This window comes from Trachypithecus francoisi, unplaced genomic scaffold (genome assembly GCF_009764315.1).
Source record: "Trachypithecus francoisi isolate TF-2019V2 unplaced genomic scaffold, Tfra_2.0 Lachesis_group8, whole genome shotgun sequence".
In the NCBI taxonomy this organism is placed as follows: Eukaryota; Metazoa; Chordata; class Mammalia; order Primates; family Cercopithecidae; genus Trachypithecus; species Trachypithecus francoisi.
This window is the reverse complement of record NW_022681473.1, coordinates 48,335,753-48,359,467: the sequence shown is the minus strand read 5'-3', so window position 1 is coordinate 48,359,467 and position 23,715 is coordinate 48,335,753. Positions and strand designations below refer to the sequence as shown.

The following is a 23,715-nucleotide window of genomic DNA, read 5'->3' as shown; positions in this document are numbered from 1 at the left end:
TGATAATTAGTTGAGCGATCTTATATTTCAAATAGGTTTATGTAGACTATCCTAGTGAACAAGAAATTATGTACAACATTGTTGTATGGAAAAAAAAAATCTGCTTCCATGGAACTTTTGTTTGATTTCCAACTTCCCTAAAATTACTAAACTTTCAAAGTTCTTTTCATACAATGTCATGTTGTTTTTCCCTCAGAAAAATTTCCCTCATAAGAAAGAGGTTATTATAAATACCTTTGTTATTTACCTACCAGTTGTTCCAAATGTTGTGTCTTTTAATTTTCATTAGGTCTTTTATGTCTACCAGATGTGTCTCTTGCTACTGCTCATTAGAATAAGCAAATTACCTCAGTATATACTGGACTTCTGTAGATTTCAAGGCTCTGATTTAAAAGTTGCCATTTGGAATCTGGCAAAACAGTCCTGTTGGAAAATTTTCAAAAAATAAATTTCAGTACTTTGGAGCCCTTTCCTACTCTAGAAACTAAAAAATCCTGTGTCAAACATAGATTAATGACCCACTATTAGAGCATATTACAGTGGAATGTTACTAAAAGCATGAGTAAATCATGTTTACCTTGTACAGTATGGGACTTGCTCCCATTCTGTTATGGAAAGCCTAAACCTGCATTGTCCAACGGGGTAGCCAATAGCCACACGGGGCTCTTGGGTGCTAGAAATGTGACTAGCCTTAATTGAGAAGGGCTGTAGTATAAAGTACACACCAGATTTTTTAAGAATATAATCTAAAATATCTCTCATTAGTAATTTTTATAATTATATATTGAAATAATACTATTTTTGATATATTGGGTTCTAATACATTAGAAACATGAATTCCACCTGTTGCTTTTCACCTTTTTTAGTATGACTACTAGAAATTTTTAAATTACATATGTGATTCGCATTTGTGACTCAGATTATATTTCTGTAGAATAGCACTGTCTTGCTATAATAAATAAGATTTTTACAGTTAAGTTAGTTTTTGGTGTTTTATTTTCCCCAAAGAAATAGTTTATGATTAATGTGTTGTGGATAGCCCATAGGAAGCAAGGTCCTTAATGAAAACTTAAACTTTCAATGAGAATTAGAAAGAAAAAAAGAGGAGTGGGGAATAAAAGAGGAACAGAAACATTGTAGGAATAGATAATAAACATTAACTTCCTCTCTACTCAAAGCAAAAAGTACTATATATTCAAAAACATTGTAACAGCTAAATATGTTTATTATTATTAAAACACTGCTTAGCAAGGAAGTAAAAAACAGATAAAAACAATAGTTTAATGGTTTTGAAGTTTTACTTTTTTCCAACTACTCTCAGTTGAGGGAACAAAAATTAGCAAAAAAGAAAAAAAAAATCAACTGCTTTTCCCTGTATCAAATGATAGGTAGTAAGAAATTCCGAAGTTCTAGTCTCCAAAGAATAGTACTATAATTTTTTTTAAATAAGCATCAGAGGCCAGGCATGGTGACTCATGCCTGCAATCCCAGCACTTTGGAAGGCCAAGGTGGAAGAATCAAGCATAGGCCAGGAGTTCAGGGACAGCCTAGCCAACATGGTGAAACCTCGTCTCTACTAAAAATACAAAAAATTATCCAGGCATGGTGGTGCATGCCTGTAATCCCAGCTACTTGGGAGGCTGAGGCCCAAGAATTGCTTCAGCCTGGGAAGTGGAGGTTGCAACAAACCGACATTGTGCCACTGCAGTCTAGCCTGGGTGACAGAGCAAGACTCTGTCTAAAAAAAAAAAAAAAAAATGCATTAGTAGTCAGGTGTGGTGGTATGCACCTATAGTCCCAGCTACTAGGGAGGCTGAGGCCAAAGGATCACTTGAGCTTAGGAGTTGGAGGCCAGCCTGGGCAACATAGAGAGAACCCATCTCTAAAACAAAACAAAAAAAGGCATTAGTAAAGCTGGTCAGTATCCATATATCATTTTCTTCTGAGAAAGTTCACTTGCTTCATATTAGTGATCATTTCATTTCAATGGTTATAAAGGAACAGTTCAAATTTTATGGTCTGAGCATATGGGAGTATAAATTGGTACAAGCAGTTTGGAAAACCTTTGGCATTATTATCTACTCCCAAGCATATTCCCAACAGTAACACATGCACATTTATATAAAAAATATATAAAAATGTTCATAGCAGCATCATTCATAATAAGTCAAAAACTGGAAACAACTCACATACCCATCGACAAATGAATTCATACAATGGCATACTATATAGAATAAAATGAACCAACCACTACTATAAAACAATAATGATTCTCAAAAATATAACATTGTGTAAAGGAAGCTAGATATAAAAAATATACTGTATGATTCTATTTAAATAAAGATCAAAAACAGAAAAAAAAATTAATTTATGATCTTAAAAGTCAAGATAGTTACCTTTGAGGGGGTCATAGTAATTGGGAGGGAAGGAAGGAGTCAGTAGCACCGAAAATGTTTTATTTCTTTTTTTTTTTTTTATGTTTTATTTCTTGACCCAGGTAGTGGTTATATAGATATGTTCATTTTGTGATGAATGAGCTATATACGCTTATGATTTGTATACTTTTCTGTATGTCTATTATGTTTTCATCAAAAATATAATTCAAAAAATAAAATCTATGGTTATACTAAAATTTCATTTTATATTATGAATATTTGAAATTAGGAATATTTTTGCTAAATTGTTTTTTAAATGTGGTTTTGTCCTTAAGATTACTTTCATATTTATTAAATTCATAGAATCACAGAGCATTACAGATGGAAGAAACTTAGAATAAACTAGTTTGACTCTGTGAGAAGTTAGGTGACTTGGCCAAGATGATATCAATATCAGTAATGAGACTAAAATGTAGAACTTTCATATTATATTACAGAACTTTTTAAGTTTTTAATTTCAGAGAATTGGACTCCATTAGAAAGAACTAGGATTTCTTCTGAAATCTTGATTTATAATGCTAAAAGAAAAAAATCTACAAGTCACCAAATGTTATTCATTTTTCTATTTCTTTGATAATAAAACAACGAATAAATCATAAAACAAGGAAGGAAAATCATTCTTGGCTGTTTGGAGAGGAACTTTATAAGAACTGGTAACCTATGTCCTTTGTATATCTTTTTGAAACTTATTCTTCATGAAGACAGATATAGAACATTTGTGTTCAATTACTGTATTAAAAACAGAATAGTCTCAATACACACTACCCTCTTTCTCTTACTTTTTGCAGCTTGTTTGTAAACAAGTTTAGCAGTAGCACAATCAAGAAGTATTGATTCCTTCTAGAAATGCACCTACATTTGAGCTATTCACAATTCACAAAAATTCAAGGATATAACCACTTATTCTCCTCATTTCCTTCAGACTTTAAAATATGGTAACTCTTCCTCTTTGTTTTTTTTTTTTTGTTTGTTTGTTTGTTTTTTTTTAAGCTTTTCTTCTGGCTCAGAAACGTAAAATAAGCTATGGCAACATCCTTTATATCTGTTCTTTTCCTATTCTTCTTTTTTTTTTCTTTTCCAACCATTTTGTTTTAGGGGAGGGAAAAGAAGGAGAGTTCTAAGAAAAGCTTTTTGTAACAGGTTCAAAAGTATAAAAGCCATTTCAAGCTCCAGACATTTGTAGCCTTTATTTCTTTAGTCCTTGAAAGGGCTTTTTAAATGTTAACAGCTAAGATAGGACTGCTTTCCTATACTGATGTTCCAGGCTTCATTTCCTTTGTAGTCTTGAGTTCTTCCCCATCCTCAATCCCCCAGTAACCTCCATGCAGGCTTCCTTTTCAAAACAAAACAAACAACAATTTAAAAAAATATATATTTCATTCCTCATGATACACATACAAGCAGACTTCTAAGATCCCATACACAATGGACACCTCTAATGATTTAGAGAATTAAAATATTTTGCTTGAATTTTTTCCATATTTGGTGATTTAATGTGCCCATTTATGCTTTCATTTCTAAAATAATAACATGTCACCTGCAAAGTTATTACAGCTAAAGTAGCTAACAAGAAGCTTTGTTGACCCCCTCTTCAGGAATGCTGAAATTTAATTTTTAAAAAAAATCAGCCAAAACATGTTCATTTATGTATTTAAAATTTTTAAATCAGTATGTACATATGATCCTGGGTCAGAAATAAATTGCATATATGCCAAGAAACAAGTCTGAAACACTGTATTCCAAGGTCTTAATAGTGATTACTATTCCTGAGTGGTGAGATTATAAATGTTTTTATTTTTAAATTTTATTCTTGCTTCTGAATATATTTTAATTTATCTTCAGTGTACATGCATTGTTTGTGACAATGGAAAATATTACTCTTCATTTTAAAAAGAAATGCTGTTTTCTTATTTTTCAGCACATCATATAGGTACTTTTAAAACATCCACATATATAGGCTGGGTGTGGTGGCTCATGCCTGTAATCTCAGCACTCTGGGAAGTTAAGGTGGGTAGATTGCTTGAGCAGAGGAGTTAAAGACCAACCTGGGCAACATGGCGAAACCTTTCTTCTATTTTTAAAATTAAAAAAGAGAGAGAGAGAGACAGAGAGAGAGAAATCCAAAGGTATACATTTATAATTAACTACTTATATTACACAGGCACATAATCTTAAAATATAATTTCTAAAATTGTAAAACTATAAGTCATATAAATATAAAAACAGCATGAGTCAAAATGTTAAGTGTCAAGGAGTTTACTTAACTGAGTAATTAATGAGGAAATCAGTAAGTTAAAACCAATTCATTATAGAATTTGACTTACAGAAATTTATATTCTCTACTGGATAAAGTCCATTTGCATTGCCAAGAATAAGAATTATTTACATTGTTATGGGCCAAAATCATTTGCATCCTTTTCAGATGTATAAAATTTCTCTTTTATCCCTACAGAGTTGTAAAATAGCCTAGTCAATCAAAGATGATCAAAAGTACACACTCATTTAGAATCAAATAATCCCTGGAGAGTCCCTACACATTCAGCATTCCCCTGAAAAAAACCCAGTTATCAGTTTTGCCTGCTTCCAAGTTTTTGACAAATTTTCTTGATATAATTTACTAATTAGTAAACATGCTTTCTTACGTATCACCTAGAAATGTTTAGTAAAGTTTTCTGTACCTTGATATAATCAAGGCATATCAGAGAATATTTGATAGTATAAACTAGGTTAGTATAAACTTTAGAAACTTCACACCAGGCCAGGTACAGTGGCTCACACCTGTAATGCCAACATTTTGGGAGGCCAAGGCTGGAGGATCACTTGAGTCCAGGAGTTCAAGGCTAGCCTGGGCAACATAGTGAGACCTCACCTCTACAAAAAATAAACAAAATTAGCCATGCAAGGTGGTATGTGCTTGTAGTCCAGCTACTAAGGAGGCTGAGGTGGGAGGATTGCTTGATCCCAGGAGGTAGAGGCTGCACCACAGCACCCCAGCCTGGGCAACAGAACAAAACTGTCTCAAAAAACAAAACAAACAAACAAAAACACTTTATACTAGTTTAAATCATGGAACATTAGTAAATTATAAAAACATAATGAAATACTGATACATGAAATAGGAAATACTGCATAAAATATGAGTAATTTTTATGTATGCAATATAAAAACATAATCACAAACAAAATATCCATGAGGAAACAAGCTGTCAAACAAAATACGATCAACTTTGAGTTTTCCTATCAGCAACTTTTCGAAGTTGAGAAAATTTTAAGGGATAAAACCTTAAAACTGGGCCGGGCGCGGTGGCTCAAGCCTGTAATCCCAGCACTTTGGGAGGCCGAGACGGGCGGATCACGAGGTCAGGAGATCAAGACCATTCTGGCTAACACGGTGAAACCCCGTCTCTATTAAAAAAACACAAAAAACGAGCCCGGCGTGGTGGCGGGCGCCTGTAGTCCCAGCTACTCGGGAGGCTGAGGCAGCAGAATGGCGTAAACCCGGGAGGCGCAGCTTGCAGTGAGCTGAGATCCGGCCACTGCACTCCAGCCTGGACGACAGAGCAAGACTCCGTCTCAAAAAAAAAAAAAAAAACTTAAAACTAAGAAAAGTCCAGTAACATCTTCCTGGTGAACCACAAAGGGACTATACTGAGGAGACCCCCAACTCAAAGTAAATAGACTGTAGCACCAATTGGCCAACTTTAGGTAAGTGGTGGGATACATTCTACCCAGGTGAGGGACGGGGTTGGGCCTGGGGCCAAACTTAGGACAATCTCTCCTAAGATAGAGAAGGTTAAAGGCCCCTTTAATAAAAGGCAAGGACACTTGATTAAACTTAGGTTCAAGGCCCAACTTAGGAAGCTTAGAGTCCTTCCTAAGATTAGGGTGGTAGAGGTCCCACTTAGAAAAGTCTATATTGGCTAAATATGGATTTGGCACTATGGGACGCTAACCACTATTCTCTTTGGATTAATCTGCCTTGCACTCTTTGCTGATGGCTATGGGTGACAGGATTAGGTATATACAAGATCATGGGACATGAGGAACTTTTTTTCTTCCCCAAGGGGGAAACTTGAGAGCTGATGGGTCTGCTGGAAAAGATCCCTTCACAACTGACAAGCAGCCGCCTGAATTTTGATTCAGTGTCACTGCAATGAGTGGGTCTTTCTCTAGCCTCCCTGAGCTCTCTACCTTCCCTGTTCCATGCAGGCAATGCTTCTCTCTCTCTCTCTTTCCTACCAGCCGTGTGAAGAATTGCCTGCTTCCCCTTCGCCTTTCACCATGATTGTAAGTTTCCTGAGGTCTCCCCAGCCATGCCTCTTGTATAGCCTGCAGAACTGTGAGTCAATTAAACCCATTTTCTTCATTAATTACGCACTTTTAAGTAATTCTTTATAGCACTGTGATAATGGAATAATATATAAAATTGCACAAATGGAACAGAATAGAGCCCAGAAACAAGTCTGCACATCTACAACCATCTGATCTTTGACAAAGCTGACAAAAATAAGCAATGGGGAAAAGACTCCCTATTCAATAAATGGTGCTGGGATAACTGGTTAGTCATATGCAGAAGATGGAAGCTGGACCCCTTCCTTACACAAAAATCAACTTAAGATGGATAAAAGACTTAAATGTAAAACCAACAACTATAAAAACCCTGAAAGACAACCTAGGCAGTACCATCCTGGACATAAGAACAGGTAAAGATTTCATGACAAAGCCACCAAAAGCAATCACGACAAAAGTAAAAATTAATAAACTTAAGAAATTCCACACTGCAAAAAAAACACTATATCAATAGAATAAATGGACAGCCTACAGAATGGGAGAACATATTTGCAAACTATGCATCTGACAAAGGTCTAATATCTAGCATCTACAAGAAACTTAAACAATTTAAACAAATTTACAAGATAGAAACAAACAACCCCACTAAAAAGGGCAATGGGCAGGGTGCAGTGGCTCATACCTGTAATCCCAGCACTTGGGAGGCCAAGGAAGGAGGATCGTTTGATGTCAGGAGTTCAAGAGCAGCCTGGCCAACATGGTGAGACCCTGTCTCTACAAAAATACAAAAATTAGCTGGGTGTGGTAGCACGTGCCTTTAATCCCAGCTACTTGGGAGGCTGAGACAGAAGAATCACTTGAACCCAGGAGGCAGAGGCTGCAGTGAGCCAAGATCATACCACTGCACTCCAGCCTGTATGACAAAGTGAAACTTTGTCTCAAAAAAAAAAAAAAGGCAAAGGACATGAAATGACACTTCTCAAAATAAAACATACATGCAGCCAATGAGCATATGGAAAAAAGCTCAATGTCACTATCATTAGAGAAATGCACATCAAAACCACAATGAGATACCATCTCACACCAGTCAAAATGGCTGTTACTAAAAAGTAAAAAACAATAGATGCTGGCACGGTTGCAGAGAAAAGGGAACACCTATATACTATTGGTGGGAGTGTAACTTAGTTCAACCATTGTGGAAAGCAGTATGGCAATTCCTCAAAGAGCTAAAAGGAGAACTACCATTCAATCCAGGAATCCCATTACTGGGTATATACCCAAAGGAATATAAATCACTCTACCATAAGACACATGCACACAAATGTTCATTGCAGCACTCTTCACAGTAGCAAAGACATGGAATCAACCTAATTGTCCATCAATTATAGATTGGATAAAGAAAATATAGACACCATGGAATAGTATGCAGTCATAAAAAAGGATGAGATCATGTCTTTTGCTGGAATATGGATAGAGCTGGAGGCCATTATCCTTAGCAAACTAATGCGGGAACAGAAAACCAAATACCACATGTTCTCACCTATAAGAAGCATCTAAATGATAAGAACCTATGAACACAAAGAAGGAAACAACAGACACTGGGGGCTTCTTGAGGGGGGGAAGGTGGGAGGAGCAAATGGAACCGAGAAGATAACTATTGGATACTGGGTTTAATACCTAGGTGATGAGATAATATATGCAACAAACTTCTGTGGCATGTGTTTACCTATGTAACAAAACTTCACATGTACCCCCAAACCTAAAATGAAAGTTAAAAAGAAAAAGAAAAAAAAACTGAGAAAAGTCCATCTCCAGCAAGGCGCAATAGCTCACACCTGTAATCCTAGCACTTTGGGAAGCTGAGGCGGGCAGATCACTTGAGGCCAGGAGTTGGAGACCAGCCTGGCCAACATGGTGAAGCCCCATCTCCACTAAAAATACAAAAATTAGCCCGGCATGGTGGTGGGGGCCTGTGATCCCAGCTACTTGAACCTGGGAGGCAGAAGTTGTGGTGAGTCAAGACTGAGCCACTGCATTCCAGCCTGGGTGACAGAGAGAGACTCCAACTCAAAAAATAAAAAAGAAAGAAAAGTCCATCCACTCAATTTTTCCCCTTTCCCCTCTCAACTAAGAAATGATTGCCGTTATTTGAATTTTACAATGGAACAACTAAATCCAAATCACAGAAGCATAGTCTGATGAAGAAACTTGAGGCCCAAATAATTTCTGTGACTCTCTGAAGTCTCAAAAACCACTGATTCAACAATACTAGTTTGTATACAAATTATAATTCACATTTGTACTATATTACATAAAACTGGGCCTTAAACATAAAAGTAATTTTTAAATTACTGAATACAATAACTAATTAGTTAATTGATACACACAAGCACATTGAGGGAATACTTGGATTTTTAGACTATTGTCTTGAAAGAGAATAAATCTCCTTTCTTGGAGGTAAGCATCCCAAATTTGAAGAAAATTGATTATTTGCAATTTTTCACTCAATAAACATGTATACCATGTGTGAATTAACTCTGTGTAGCAGCATAACATAGTGATTAAGAGCATAAACACTTAGAGCCAGACTAGGCCATCAGCTCTACTACTTCAGCTCTGCCTCAGTTTCCTGATCTGTAAAACGGATAATAATAGTACGTAACAAATGTAAAGCATATGTAAGGAACAAACTGGGCACAAAGTAAGCATTACCAACATGTTTGTCAAGTTTGTGGTTCCAAAAAATGTGGTCTTCATTCAGAATGACTGTAGGCTTTAAAAAAAAAAAAAAAAACAAAGAGGGACAATAAAATGTGGTCCTCAGACCAGCAGCATCAACATCTGAGAATTTGTTAGAAATGTAAATTTTGGGACTCATCAGAGACCTACTAAATCAGAAACTCTGGGGTAGGGCTCAGCAATCTAAGCTTAAACAAAACATCTATCAGTTGATTCCAATGCCCATTAACGTTTGGGAACCATTGCTGCAAATTAATAGGATTTTATCTCTTCCTCTCTAGACTTTAGTGCACGTGTGTTTATATATATTCATTAGTATACTTGGTGTTTTGCACATCTCATCTTTTGTCATAAAACTACTGAAATATAGTTTCAACACAGAAGGTAACTTCACACCCATTAGGATGGTTATAATAAAAAAGATGATGACAAATGTTGGCAATGACGTGGAGAAATTGAACTCTTTATACACTGTTGATGGGAATGTAAAATAGTACAGCCACTTTGGAAAACAGTCTGACAGTTCCTTAAAAGGTTAAATATAAAGTAACCATATGATCCAGCAATTCCACTCCTAGACATATATTCACAAGAATTGGAAACAAAGTCATACAAAAATCTCTTCTACACAAATGTTCATTGCAGCATTATTCATAATAGCAAAAAGGTGGAAACAACCCAAATGCCTATCAACTGATGAATGGACAAACCAAATACAGTATATCCATAAAATGGAATCTGATTCAGCCATAAAAAGGAATGAAGTACTGATACATTCAACAATATGGGTGAACCTTAAAAACATGCCAAGTGGCTGGGCACAGTGACTCATGCCTATAATCCCAACACTTTGGAAGGCCAAAGCGGGTGGATCCCTTGAACCCAGGAGTTAGAGATCAGTGTGGACAACATGGTGAAACCTTTTCTCTACAAAAAAAATACAAAAATTAGCTGGGTGTGGTGGTGCACACCTATAGTCCCCGCTACTGAGGAGGCTGAGACAGAGGTTGCAGTGAGCAGAGATCGTGCCACTGCACTCCAGCCTGAATGACAGAGTGAGACCCTGTCTTAAAAAAGGAAAAAAAAAATGCTAAGTGAAACAAACCAGTCACAAAAGACCACATATTGTATGATTCCATTTATATGAAATGGCTAGAAGAGGCAAATATAGAGAGAAAGGAAGTAGATTAGTGGTTGCCTGGGGTTGGGGGAGATGAGAGGAAAACAAGGAGGAGGGATGGCTAATAGGTGCAGAGTTTCTTTTTTTCTCTCTCTATTTTTCCTCATTTGGATGAAGAAAGAAAAATTCAGTTAGCTAAGGATTGAAGTCAACTAAATTTCAATTAATTGAAATGTTAGGAAAATTAAGTGTTTTTTATTTATACATGTTATAATATTACTAATAGATGAATTTTTTAAAAAATTAGAATTTTTAGCACATCCTTAGAATAACTTCTTGTTCTGTATTAATTTTAGATTTTTGAAACATGAATATTAAATATAAAGTTAATTGTTTTAAATTTTTTAGTTAATGACCACCAAAAACAATACCTCCCTTCCTATTTGAACTGTCTTAAAATTCAGAGTTAAATTTAAACTTCAGCTGGGAAAAGGTCTATTTCAGGTTCTTCTAATATCTACCTCAGGTATAAAATTTCTTTTGAGGGTGATAAAAATGTTGTAAAATCAATAGTGATGGCTGGGCATGGTGGCTCATGCCTATAATCCCAGTACTTTGGGAGGCCAAGGCGGGAGGATTACTTGAGGTCAGGAGTTCAAGACCAGCCTGGCCAACATGGTGAAACCCCGTCTGTACTAAAAATACAAAAATGAGCTGGGCGTGGTAGTACACACCTGTAATCCCAGCTACCCAGCTACGAGGAGGCTGGGGCACAAGAATCGCTTGAACCCGGGAGGCAGAGGTTGCAGTGAGCTAAGATCATGCCACTGCACTCCAGCCTGGGTGACAGAGTGAGACTCTGTCTCAAAAATAAATAAATAAATACAATCAATAGTGATGGTTGCACAGCTCTGTGACTACATTAAAAAGCATGTAATTGTATACTTTAAATAGGTGAATTATATAGTATGTAAATTATACCAAAAATAAAAGTTATTATTTAAAAAGCTTAAAGGCATATGCTAAGATATTATTATTGATGGAAAATACATGTGATATAACAATTCATGCAATAACAATAATCTATATTTAAAACTCTAAATTGTATTATCCTGGAAGTCAGGGAGGGAAGAACAGGGCAAAAGTAAAGGTTCCAATTATTCACAAATATAGTGACTGATGAGACACTCAGATATTGCTTTACTCTTGATTAGAGCAAAAATTAAAATATAACCATTGAAAACAAAGTATTAAGACCAAAATGAAATATTCTCAAAATCACTAGAATAAAGAGACCAGAAGGAATTATGCTTAGATGTTAACTGTGGCAACCTCAGAACTATGGCATTACTAAGTGATTTTATTTCCTTTTCATATTTTTATTTTCCATGTCTTTTCCAATGAATTATTGTATTTTTGTGTGAGTCTGCTTATCCTTGTGACCCTGACTTTTCTAAAATCCAATTTTACTTACTTGTGTATTCACTTACGGTTAAATTTTTAGTTAATATATTCAGATAATTCAAAGTTCAAAAGACAGAAAAAGCATAGTGAAAAATCTCCTTGCTACCAGTACACCTAGCCCCCACCTACCACTACTCCAACCATGGAGTCTAAAACTGTGATCAGTTTCTTGGATATTTTTGGGGAAATATGTCATGAATATACATTGATTATTTTAACACAGACACAATTTAATATATCTACTTCACTTTATTTGCTATACTCACCTTGCTTTTGTTTGTTTGTTTGTTTGTTTTTTGAGACGGAGTCTCGCTCTGTCGCCCAGGCTGGAGTGCAGTGGCCGGATCTCAGCTCACTGCAAGCTCTGCCTCCCGGGTTCACGCCATTCTCCTGCCTCAGCCTCCTGAGCAGCTGGGACCACAGGTGCCCGCCACCTCGCCCGGCTGGTTTTTTGTATTTTTTAGTAGAGACGGGGTTTCACCATGTTAGCCAGGATGGTCTCTATCTCCTGACCTCGTGATCCACCCGTCTCGGCCTCCCAGAGTGCTGGGATTACAGGCTTGAGCCACAGTGCCTGGCCGCTGTTTTTTTTTTTTTTTTTCTGGAGACTGCCCCATATCAGTACCTACAGAGCTTCATCTTTCTTTTCAATGGCTACATAGTATTCCACTGTGTGGATGTAACATAACATAACATAATTTATTTAGCCAGTCTCAGGCTGACATAATACTTTTTTTTTTTTTGAGAGGGAATCTCGGAATCTCGCTGTGCTGACCAGGCTAGAACGCAAGGGTGTGATCTTAGCTCACAGAAGCCTTGACCTCCCAGGATCAGGCAATTTTTGTGCCTCAGCCTCCTGAGCAGCTGGGACTATAGGCGCACGCCACAACACCCAGCAATTTTTATTTTTATTTTTATTTTTTGTATTTTTAGTAGAGATGAGGTTTTACCATCTTTCCCAGGCTAGTCTCGTATTCCTTACCTCAAGGAATCTGCCAACCTCGGTCTCCCAAAGTGCTGGGATTACAGACATGAGACACCGTGCCCAGCGCCATATTACTTTTATAACTGACAAGAACAACACAGGAATGTTAGGGGAAATTTTATCCAGTTTTCTTTTTTAATTTTTTTCAACTTCATATGCTCTAGATCAGTATTTATTATTTGAATTTTCTTTTTTAAAAAGGATTATTACCCACTAATTTAAACTCATAGCTTCTTTTTGACAATACCAATTGGAATATTGCTGCTTTATGTACATATAGACTTTATGGCCAGAACAGAAGATATACATCTGGGTGGAGACCACCTCAGCACCGCAAAGCCACTATAGCCAGACTGCCTCTCTAGATTCCTCCACCCTGGGCAGGGCATTTGTGAAAGAAAGGCAGCAGCCCCAGTCAGGGGCTTATAGATAAAATTCCTATCTCCCTGGGACAGAAAACCTGGGGAAAGGAGCGTCTGTGGGCGCAGCTGCAGCAGACTTAAATGTTCCTGCCTGCTGGCTCTGAGGAGAGCAGCAGATCTCCCAGCATAGGACTCGAGCCCTGCTAAGGGACAGATTGCCTCCTCAAGTGGGTCCCTGACCCCAGTGCCTCTTGACCAGGAGACAGCTCCTAGCAGGGATCAACAGACACCCCACACAGGAGAGCTCTGACTGGCATCTGGCAGGTGCCCCTCTAGGATGAAGCTTCCAGAGGAAGGATCAGGCAGAAGTCTTTGCTGTTCTGCAGCCTCTGCTGGTGATAGCCAGGCAAACAGGGTCTGGAGTGGACTGCCAACAAATACCAGCAAACCTGTAGCAGAGGGGCCTGACTGTTAGAATGAAAACTAACAAACAGAAAGGAATAGTATCAACATCAACAGAAATGACTTCCACACAGAAACCCCATCCGAAGGTCACCAACATCAAAGACAAAAGGTAGACAAATCCACAAAGATGAGGAAAAACCAGTGCAGAAATGCTGAAAATTCCAAAAACCAGAACATCTCTTTTCTTCCAAAGGATCACAACTTCTGGCCAGCATGGGAACAATCCTGGATGGAGAATGAGTTTCATGAACTGACAGAAGTAGGCTTCAGAAGGTTGGTAATAACAAACTCCTCCGAGCCAAAGGAGAATGTTCTAACCCAATGCAAGGAAGCTAAGAACCTTGAAAAAAGGTTAGAGGAATTGCTAACTAGTATAAACAGTTTAGAGAAGAACATAAATGAATGGATGGAGCTGAAAAACACAGCATGGAAACTTTGTGAAGCATACACAAGTATTAATGGCCAAATTGACCAAGCAGAAGAAAGGATATCAGACATTGAAGATCAACTTAATGAAATAAAGCATGAAGACAAGATTAGAGAAATAAGAACAAAAAGAAATGAACAAAGCCTCCAAGAAATATGGGACTATGTGAAAAGACCAAACCTACATTTGATTGGTGTACCTGAAAGTGATGGGGAGAATGGAACCAAGTTGGAAAACATTTCAGGGTGTTATCCAGGAGAACTTCCCCAACCTAGCAAGGCAGGCCAACATCCAAATTCAGGAAATACAGAGAACACCACAAAGATACTCCTCAAGAAGAGTAACTCCAAGACACATAATTTTCAGATTCACCAAGGTTGAAATGAAGGAAAAAATGTTAAGGGCAGCCAGAGAGAAAGTTCGGGTTACCCACAAAGGGAAGCCCATCAGACTAACAGCAGATCTCTCTGCAGAAATCCTACGAGCCAGAAGAGAGTGGGGGCCAATATTCAACAATCTTAAGGAAAAGAATTTTCAACCCAGAATTTATATCCAGCCAAACTAAGCTTCATAAGTAAAGGAGAAATAAAATCCTTTACAAACAAGCAAATGCTGAGAGATTTCGTAACCCCCAGGCCTGCCTTACAAGAGCTCCTAAAGGAAGCACTAAATATGGAAAGGAACAACCAGTACCAGTCACTGCAAAAACATACCAAATTGTAAAGACCATCGACACTATGAAGAAACTGCATCAACTAACGGGCAAAATAACCAGCTAACATCATAATGACAGGATCAAATTCACACATAATATTAACCTTAAATGTAAATGAGCTAAATGCCCCAATTAAAAGACACAGGCTGGCAAATTGGATAGTCAAGACCCACCAGTGTGCTATATTCAGGAGACCTATCTCACGTGCAAAGACACACATAGACTCAAAATAAAGGGATAGAGGAATATTTACCAAGCAAATAAAAGGCAAAAAAAAAAAAAAAAAAAATCAGAGGTTGCAATCCTAGTCTCTGATAAAACAGACTTTAAACCAACAAAGATCAAAAAAGACAAAGAAGGGCATTACATAATAGTAAAGGAATCAAGTCAACAAGAAGAGCTAACTATCCTAAATATATATGCATCCAATACAGGAGCAACCAGATTCATAAAGCAAGTTCTTAGAGACCTACAAAGAGACTTAGACTCCCACACAATAATAGTGGGAGACTTTAACACCCCACTGCCAATATTAGACAGATCAACCAGACAGAAAATTAACAAGGATATTCAGGATTTGAACTCAGCTCTGGATCAAGTGGACCCAATAGACATCTACAGAACTCTCCATCCCAAATCAAGAGAACATACATTCTTCTCAGTACCACATTGCACTTATCCTAAAATTGGCCACACAATTGGAAGTAAAACACTCCTCAGCAAATGCAAAAGAACGGAAATAAAAAGCAAGTCTCTCAGACCCAGTGCAATCAAATTAGAACTCAGGATTAAGAAACTCACTCAAAACCACACAACTACATGGAAACTAAACAACCTGCTCCTGAACAACTACTGGCTAAACAATGAAATTAAGGGAAAAATAAATAAGTTATTTCAAACCAATGCGAACAAAGACACAACACACCAGAATCTCTGGGACATAGCTAAAGCAGTGTTTAGAGGGAAATTTATAGCACTAAATGCCCATAGGAAAAAGCATGAAAGATCTAAAATCAACACCCTAATATCACAATTAAAAGAACTAGAGAAGCAAGAGCAAACAAATTCAAAAGCTAGTAGAAGGCAAGAAATAACTAAGATCAGAGCAGAACTGAAGGAGATACACAAAAAACCCTTCAGAAAATCAATGAATCCAGGAGCTGATTTTTTAAAAAGATCAACAAAATAGATAGACCACTAGCCAGAGTAACAAAGAAGAAAAGAGAGAAGAATCAAATAGACACAATAAAAAATGATAAAGGGGATATCACCACTGATCCCACAGGAATACAAACTACCACCAAAGAATACTATAAACACCTCTATGTAAATGAACTAGAAAATCTAGAAGAAGTGGATAAATTCCTGGATAGATACACCCTCCTGAGACTAAACCAGGAAGAAGCCGAATCCCTGAGTAGACCAATAACAAGTTCTAAAATTGAGGCAGTAATTAATAGCCTACCAACCAAAAGAAGCCCAGAACCAGACGGATTCACAGCTGAATTCTACTAGAGATACAAAGGGGAACTGGTACCATTCCTTCTGAAACTCTTCCAAATAGAAAAAGAGGGACTCCTCCCTAACTCACTTTATGAGTTCAGCATTATCCTGATATCAAAACCTGGCAGAGACACAACAAAAAAAGAAATTTTGAGGTCAATATCCCTGATGAACATCAACGTGAAAATCCTCAATAAAATACTGGCAAACCAAATCCAGCAGCACATGAAAAAGCTTATCCACCACGATCAAGTCAACCTCATCCCTGGGATGAAAGACTGGTTCAACACATACAAATCAATAAATGTAATCCATTATATAAACAGAACCAATGACAAAAACCACATGATTATCTCAATAGATGCAGAAAAGGCCTTCAATAAAATTCAACACCCCTTCATACTAAAAACTCTCAATAAATTAGGTATTGATGGAATGTATGTCAAAATAATAAGAGATATTTATGACAAACCCACAGCCAGTATCATACTGAATGGGCAAAAACTGGAAGCATCTTCTTTGAAAACTGGCACAAGACAAGGATACCCTCTCTCACCACTCCTATTCAATATAGTATTGGAAGTTCTGGCCAGGGCAGTCAGTCAAGAGAAAGAAATAAAGGGTATTCAAATAGGAAAAGAGGAAGTCAAATTGTCTCTGTTTGCAGACGACATGATTGTATATTTAGAAAACCCCATCATCATCTCAGTCCAAAATCTCCTTAAGCTGATAAGTAACTTCAGCAGTCTCAGAATACAAACTCAATGTACAAAAGTGACAAGCATTCCTATACACCAATAATAGACAGAGAGCCAATTCATGAGTGAACTCCCAACCACAATCGCTACAAAAAGAATAAAATACCTAGGAATACAACTTACAAGTGATGTGAAGGACCTCTTCAAGGAGAACTACAAACCACTGCTCAAGGAAATAAGAGAGGACACAAATAAGTGGAAAAACATTCCATGCTCATGAATAGGAAGAATCAATATAGTGAAAATGGCCATACTGCCCAAGTTAATTTATAGATTCAATGCTATCCCCATCAATCTACCATTGACTTTCTTCACAAATAAGAAAAACTACTTTGTTTCATATGGAAACAAAAAAGAGCCCATATAATTTTAAGAGCCCAGACAATCTTAAGCAAAAAGAACAGAGCTGGAGGCATCAAGATACCTGGCTTCAAACTATGCTACAAGGCTACAGTAACCAAAGCAGCATGGTACGGGTACCAAAAAAGATATATACACCAATGGAACAGAACAGAGGCTTCTGAAATAATACCACACATCTACAACTATCTGATCTTTGACAAACCTGACACAAACAAGCAGTTGGGGAAAGGATTCCCTATTTACTGAACGGTTTTGGGAAAACTGGCTAGCCATATGCAGAAAACTGAGACTGGACCCCTTCCTTACACCTTATACAAAAATTAACTCAAGGTAGATTAAAGACTTAAACATAAGACCTAAAACCATAAAAACCCTAGATGAAAACCTAGGCAATACCATTCAGCACATAAGCATGGGCAAAGACTTCATGACTAAAATGCCAAAAACAATGGCAACAAAAGCCAAAATTGACAAATGGGATCTAATTAAACTAAAGAGCTTCTGCACAGCAAAAGAAACTACCATCGGAGTGAACAGGAAACCTACAGAATGGGAGAAAAATTTTTGCAATCTATCCATCTGACAAAGGGCTAATATCCAGAATCTGCATAGAACGTAAACAAATTTACAAGAAAAAAACAACCCCATCAAAAAGTGGGTGAAGGATATGAACAGACACTTCTCAAAAGAAGACATTTATGCAGCCAACAAATACATGAGAAAAAGCTCATCATCACTAGTCATTAGAGAAGTGCAAATCAAAACCACAATCATTTCATACCAGTTAGAAGGGCAATCATTAAAAAGTCAAGAAACAACAGATGCTGGAGAGAATGTGGAGAAATAGGAAAGCTGAATTAGTTCAACCATTGTGGATGACAGTGTAGTGATTCCTCAAGGATCTAGAACAAGAAATACCATTTGACCCAGCAATCCCTTTACTGGGTATATACCCAAAGGATTATAAATTATTCTACTTTAAAGACACATGCACATGTATGTTTATTGAAGCACTGTTCACAATAGCAAAGACTTGGAACCAACCCAAATGCCCATCAATGACAGACTGGATAAAGAAAATGTGGCACATATAAACCATGGAATACTATGCAGTATGAGTTCACGTCCTTTGCAGGGACATGGATGAAGGTGGAAACCATGAGTCTCAGCAAACTATCACAAGAACAGAAAACCAAACACCACATTTTCCTACTCATAAGCAGCAGCTGAACAATGAGAACACATGGACACAGGGAGGGAAACATCACACACCGGAGCCTGTTGGGGGTGGGGGGCTAGGGGAGGGAGAGCATTATAAGAAATACCTAATGTAGATGATAGCACGTGTATACCTATGTAACAAACCTGCACGTTCTGCACTTCTGTTCTGTATCCCAGAACTTAAAGTATAATAACAAAAAAAGAAGATATACATCAACAACAATTTTATTGAAGCAATTTTAAGCAATACATTTTTCATTTCCCTTTTCATTCCTCTTTCATTTAAGTTCCTAGGTATGTGTGAAATAATCACGTTAATATTTATAGTGCCACATTTTAAATCACAGTAGCACTCTGACAAATCTGCCTGCCCAATGGACAGAATGGGAGTTAACCAATCATCAACCATCATCAACCACAAATATGTATTTATTTATACCTTGTTTTCAGGATTCTGTTAGACCCTAGAGTTGCATTTATATTATACCTTTAAAATCAGCTTCTAAATGGGTTTCATCTCATAGTCCACCACAGCTTTTTTTTTCACATTTTTTGCCTTTGCTTCAATGACACTAACCTATCCTTCTTCTAGTTCTATGTCTACCTTCTGACCTCACGCTCTTCTTCCTCATTCCATCCTTAATCTTCTCCTCCTTCTTCTGTTCCAAGTATCTCTCTTCTAGGCACTCACTAGGCAAGCTCAATTACTCTCCTTGTTGACTCATCACCTCTAGATGGGTGATTTCTAAGTTTATTGCTCTCTCCTAACTTTGAAGCCCATATTTTTAACAGTTCCACTTCGTGTCCTGCCAATACTTGAACATCTCTAAAATCAAACTCATCCTACCACATAAACCTGCCCCTCTCTAATCTCACCCATTCATATATTAAAACAACAAATATCTATTGAGTGATAGTTTACATATGTCATGGTGCTAAGCTCAGATCCTATCCAAAAGCAGCTTAGAGTCTAGAACAGTCAGTAAGCCTAGTATCTTTGTTCAATACCTTTATTATAGCACATATTTTTGTTGTGGCAGGCTAAACAAGATAAGTAAAAGATAATAGTAGAAAATAAGACAAATAAGACTGGAATGGATTATTGAGATCAGAATATCGAACTTATTCTTCCTCAAGAAGTGAATTCTTGTTTTAATTATAGGCTTAATTCTATCAACTTAATTCTGTATAAAATGGGGAGCTCCAAGAAGTTTTTGAGCAGGAGAATCTCTACATTCCATTTTCAGAGGTCGAATCTGGCTAGAATGCATAAAATGAATTTAAATGGAGAAGTATTAGAAAATAGGTCATACAGATCTATGAAAGAGATTATCTTAATCTGAACACATATAGTGAGAGACTCAAACTCAAGGCTTTTCACAGCCTGGCTTTGACTAGCCTATAGAATTTTGTCTCAGAATACAATACTTTTAGGCTTGTCAGGTTTCAGCACACTGGACACTAACCATCACTGAATACATGCCCCATCCTGCCCGAACTGTTTTTCAAGGCCTAGCTCAAAAACTTTTGGGAAATAATTTTCTGATTTCCCTCAGCCAAAATGAGCTGTTCCCACAGCATTTTATTTGTAACTTACTGATGCCACTTAATCATTCTCCTGTCAAGCTGTAAACTCCTTGCAGTAAAGGATTATGCATTATTTACTCTGGTTTTCCTCAGACTTGGCACACTTCCTGACATATATGAAACATCTTATTTAATGTTGGGTTATATTGGCACAGTGGAAAGTGCACTGGCTTTTGGAATTAGACTTAAGGACTGAATCACTCACTAGCTACATTACTTTAAGCAAGTATTTAACTTTTCTTAAGCTTAATTACCTATAAAATTACCTACTTCTTGCAAATTATTGTGAAACTTTGAAGTCAATTCTAAAAATCACCTATAAAAAGCCCGTAGCAAAGTATATGGTACATGGTGGGTATTTAATAAATGGTAACTGTAATTATGGCCCTAGGAATTTTTTTTTTTTTTTAGTCTCGAGTGAAACAGCAGATTTTTTTGTACACAACATAATCTTCAAACCCTTTATGTCCTCTTCAGGTTTAACTATGCTCAATTATGACTATCCCTGGTTGAGAGAATGTACTCGACAAATATCTGTGACTGCCTACTACATGCTAAATGTTGGGAAAATTTTTAAAAAATGGAAAGTTCTCAGTGACAGGGCCTCCTCTCCTTGTCTGTACTACCCAAGAAAGAACACTGCTGAGTTTCTGGGTCTCATATAAGATACCATTCTGGTACTATATAATTTCATCCTTCCTATATTAATTCAGAAACATTTATTAGCTATCCTGTAGCAGGCATTGTGCCAGAAACAAAATGGAGATGAAACAGTCCCAATCCTGAAGAAGGTATTTCATTGTTTCACTCGTGATAGTGTATCTTTGTTTTTACAACACAAGAAAGAGGAGCATTACTGAGTTTCTGTGGCATATATGCATTCTGTTACACTGTATAATTTCATCCTTACCTATAGCCTTCTGTATATGAGTAAAATCTGATAAAATGTTCCAGTTTTTAGTATTTTCTATGTTACTTTTTGGTTTGTGATCTTCTTTCATAGTAACTTGAAGATTTACCATCCAGATGCCAACAATTCTGGTGAAGAAATAAAAGACATGTTGCTAGCTCATTAAAGTTTTCTGGACTTTCACCAAGCAGTAAAATTAAAATTATATAGTAACTACTATTCTTATTGATAGTCCTTTCTTATTTCAGAATTCTTTTTTTTTTTTTTTTTTTTGAGATGGAGTCTCGCTCTGTCGCCGGGGCTGGAGTGCAGTGACTGGATCTCAGCTCACTGCAAGCTCCGCCTCCCGGGTTCACGCCATTCTTCTGCCTCAGCCTCCCAAGTAGCTGGGACTACAGGCGCCCACCACCTCGCCCGGCTAGTTTTTTTTTTTTTTGTATTTTTTAGTAGAGACGGGGTTTCACCGTGTTAGCCAGGATGGTCTCAATCTCCTGACCTCGTGATCCGCCCGTCTCGGCCTCCCAAAGTGCTGGGATTGCAGGCTTGAGCCACCGCGCCCGGCCATTTCAGAATTCTTTTAGCAGTCTAAAGTACCTATTCAGCCATCTTACTTGTTTTGGTAATATAGCTAAGAGTTCTAAATAACCATTTGTCAAATCCATTAGAGGTGAACTGTAGTCGAAATTGCAAAACTCTGTAACTTAAATGTAATTTCATTGTAATTAATAGAACCTAAGTAGAATCATGGAATTAGTAATGAAAATATTTTAATTCTAGCAAAAAGCAATCAACCACTTCCTAAAACAATGCTTTTTTTTTTTTCCTCTTGGGTTTACTCTCCTCCTCCTTTATTTATAATTTATTCTTACCACAGAACTAATAGATTAAGATGTTCTTTGTTTGGTTATACTTATAAAATATGACCCTGACATCTTTTTTCTATTATATTACTTATACTTCTAATATATTGCTTATTATTATGCTATTTTTCTGCTCCCAAAATAAGGGAGAATTTTAATCTATGACTGCATAAATTTAAAAACTACCTTCCACTGGTCACAGTTCTATGAATGGTTCAGTGATGATCTGAAATCTGGGTAAGTAATATTGGTACATAGGCAGTCAAACTAGAGCAATTACTGAGTTCAAAAGCTAATGGCTAAGCATTGTTTCACAGACTGCTCTCAGTTCCGAAACACTAGATATGTATTATCCCTATCACTTAACTATTTATTTATTTAGATCGAGTCTTGCTCTGTCACCTAGGCTGGAGTGCAGTGGCGCCATCTCAGCTCGCTGAAACCTCCACCTCGCGGGTTCAAGCGATTCTCCTGCCTCAGCACCCCAGTAGCTGGGATTACAGGCATGCGCCACCACGCCAGGCTAATTTTTCTATTTTTAGTAGAGACGTGGTTTCACCATGTTAGTCAGGCTGGTCTCGAACTCCTGATCTCGTGATCCACCCGCCTCAGCCTCCCAAAATGCTGGGATTACAGGCCTGAGCCACCGCCCCCCGGCCTAGTTTTGGCTTAAAAAAAAAAAAAAAAATCACGTTTGTATTCAAGGTGAGAAAGCTTCAGAATTACTAAGGACAAGGATTCTGACAGAAAGTTAAGTTCAGACCTGGTTACAGATTCAGACACCTTGATAAAGTAGGAGATAGTCTCCAGTATCTTAACAATAAATACTTTTAAAGGCAAGGCTTTTTGAGTAGAGGAGTGATCACTTGAATCTGGAGAGGGCGAGAAATGGGGAGGGATTGCTAACGGGCACTGGGGTTCCTTTTGGAGTGGTGAAACGTCTTGGAATCAGAGGTGACAGCTGCACACGATTGTGAATGTACTAAGTGCCACTGGACTGTACACTTTAAGATGGTTTTTATGTGTGAATTTCATCTCAATAATTACTTTTTAAAAAGGGGCGGGCTTATGTAGCAGGGACGGACTTTGCTTGGTGAAGGCCCCTACCGTACGGTGCCCAGACATCCGCAGCGAGGTCAGTAAGGAGCACTCCCACCTCACACAAAGCCATATGAAAACTTAACAGATTTCCCTCAGCTGAATCCCCGTTTTCAATAACCGCCAATTAGCCAACATTTAACAACATACTGAACTCATTTCTGTATGGGAAAATAGCGAAATATTCATCAAAACCTTTAGAAAGCAGCATCACCGGCCACTTAGAAATCCCCCGCGCGCAATGGAGAACACCAGGTAGAAATGGTAGAAGCCATTTTTTGTTAAGGTTTTTGTCCTGGGTGGAGGGTATTCGTGAGGATTCAGTCAGCCTGAAACATTACATTTAAACACAGGTGCCTAGTTACGATGATACATTTGCCAGTAGGGCAGCATCGCACGGTGAAAGGCAAAAAG

At 37.4% G+C, this 23,715-nt stretch overlaps 1 long non-coding RNA gene across 1 annotated transcript; it reads right to left on the bottom strand.

Annotated features, from left to right (window-relative positions):
• Window positions 1–256: 256 nt before the first annotated feature.
• LOC117081184 lies at window positions 257–23,652 on the bottom strand. The gene is made up of 3 exons (XR_004436121.1): window positions 23,497–23,652; window positions 21,344–21,471; window positions 257–423 (listed from the first exon to the last, which is right to left on the bottom strand). It is a non-coding gene; the product is annotated as an uncharacterized LOC117081184 (long non-coding RNA).
• Between the last annotated feature and the right edge of the window lie 63 nt (window positions 23,653–23,715).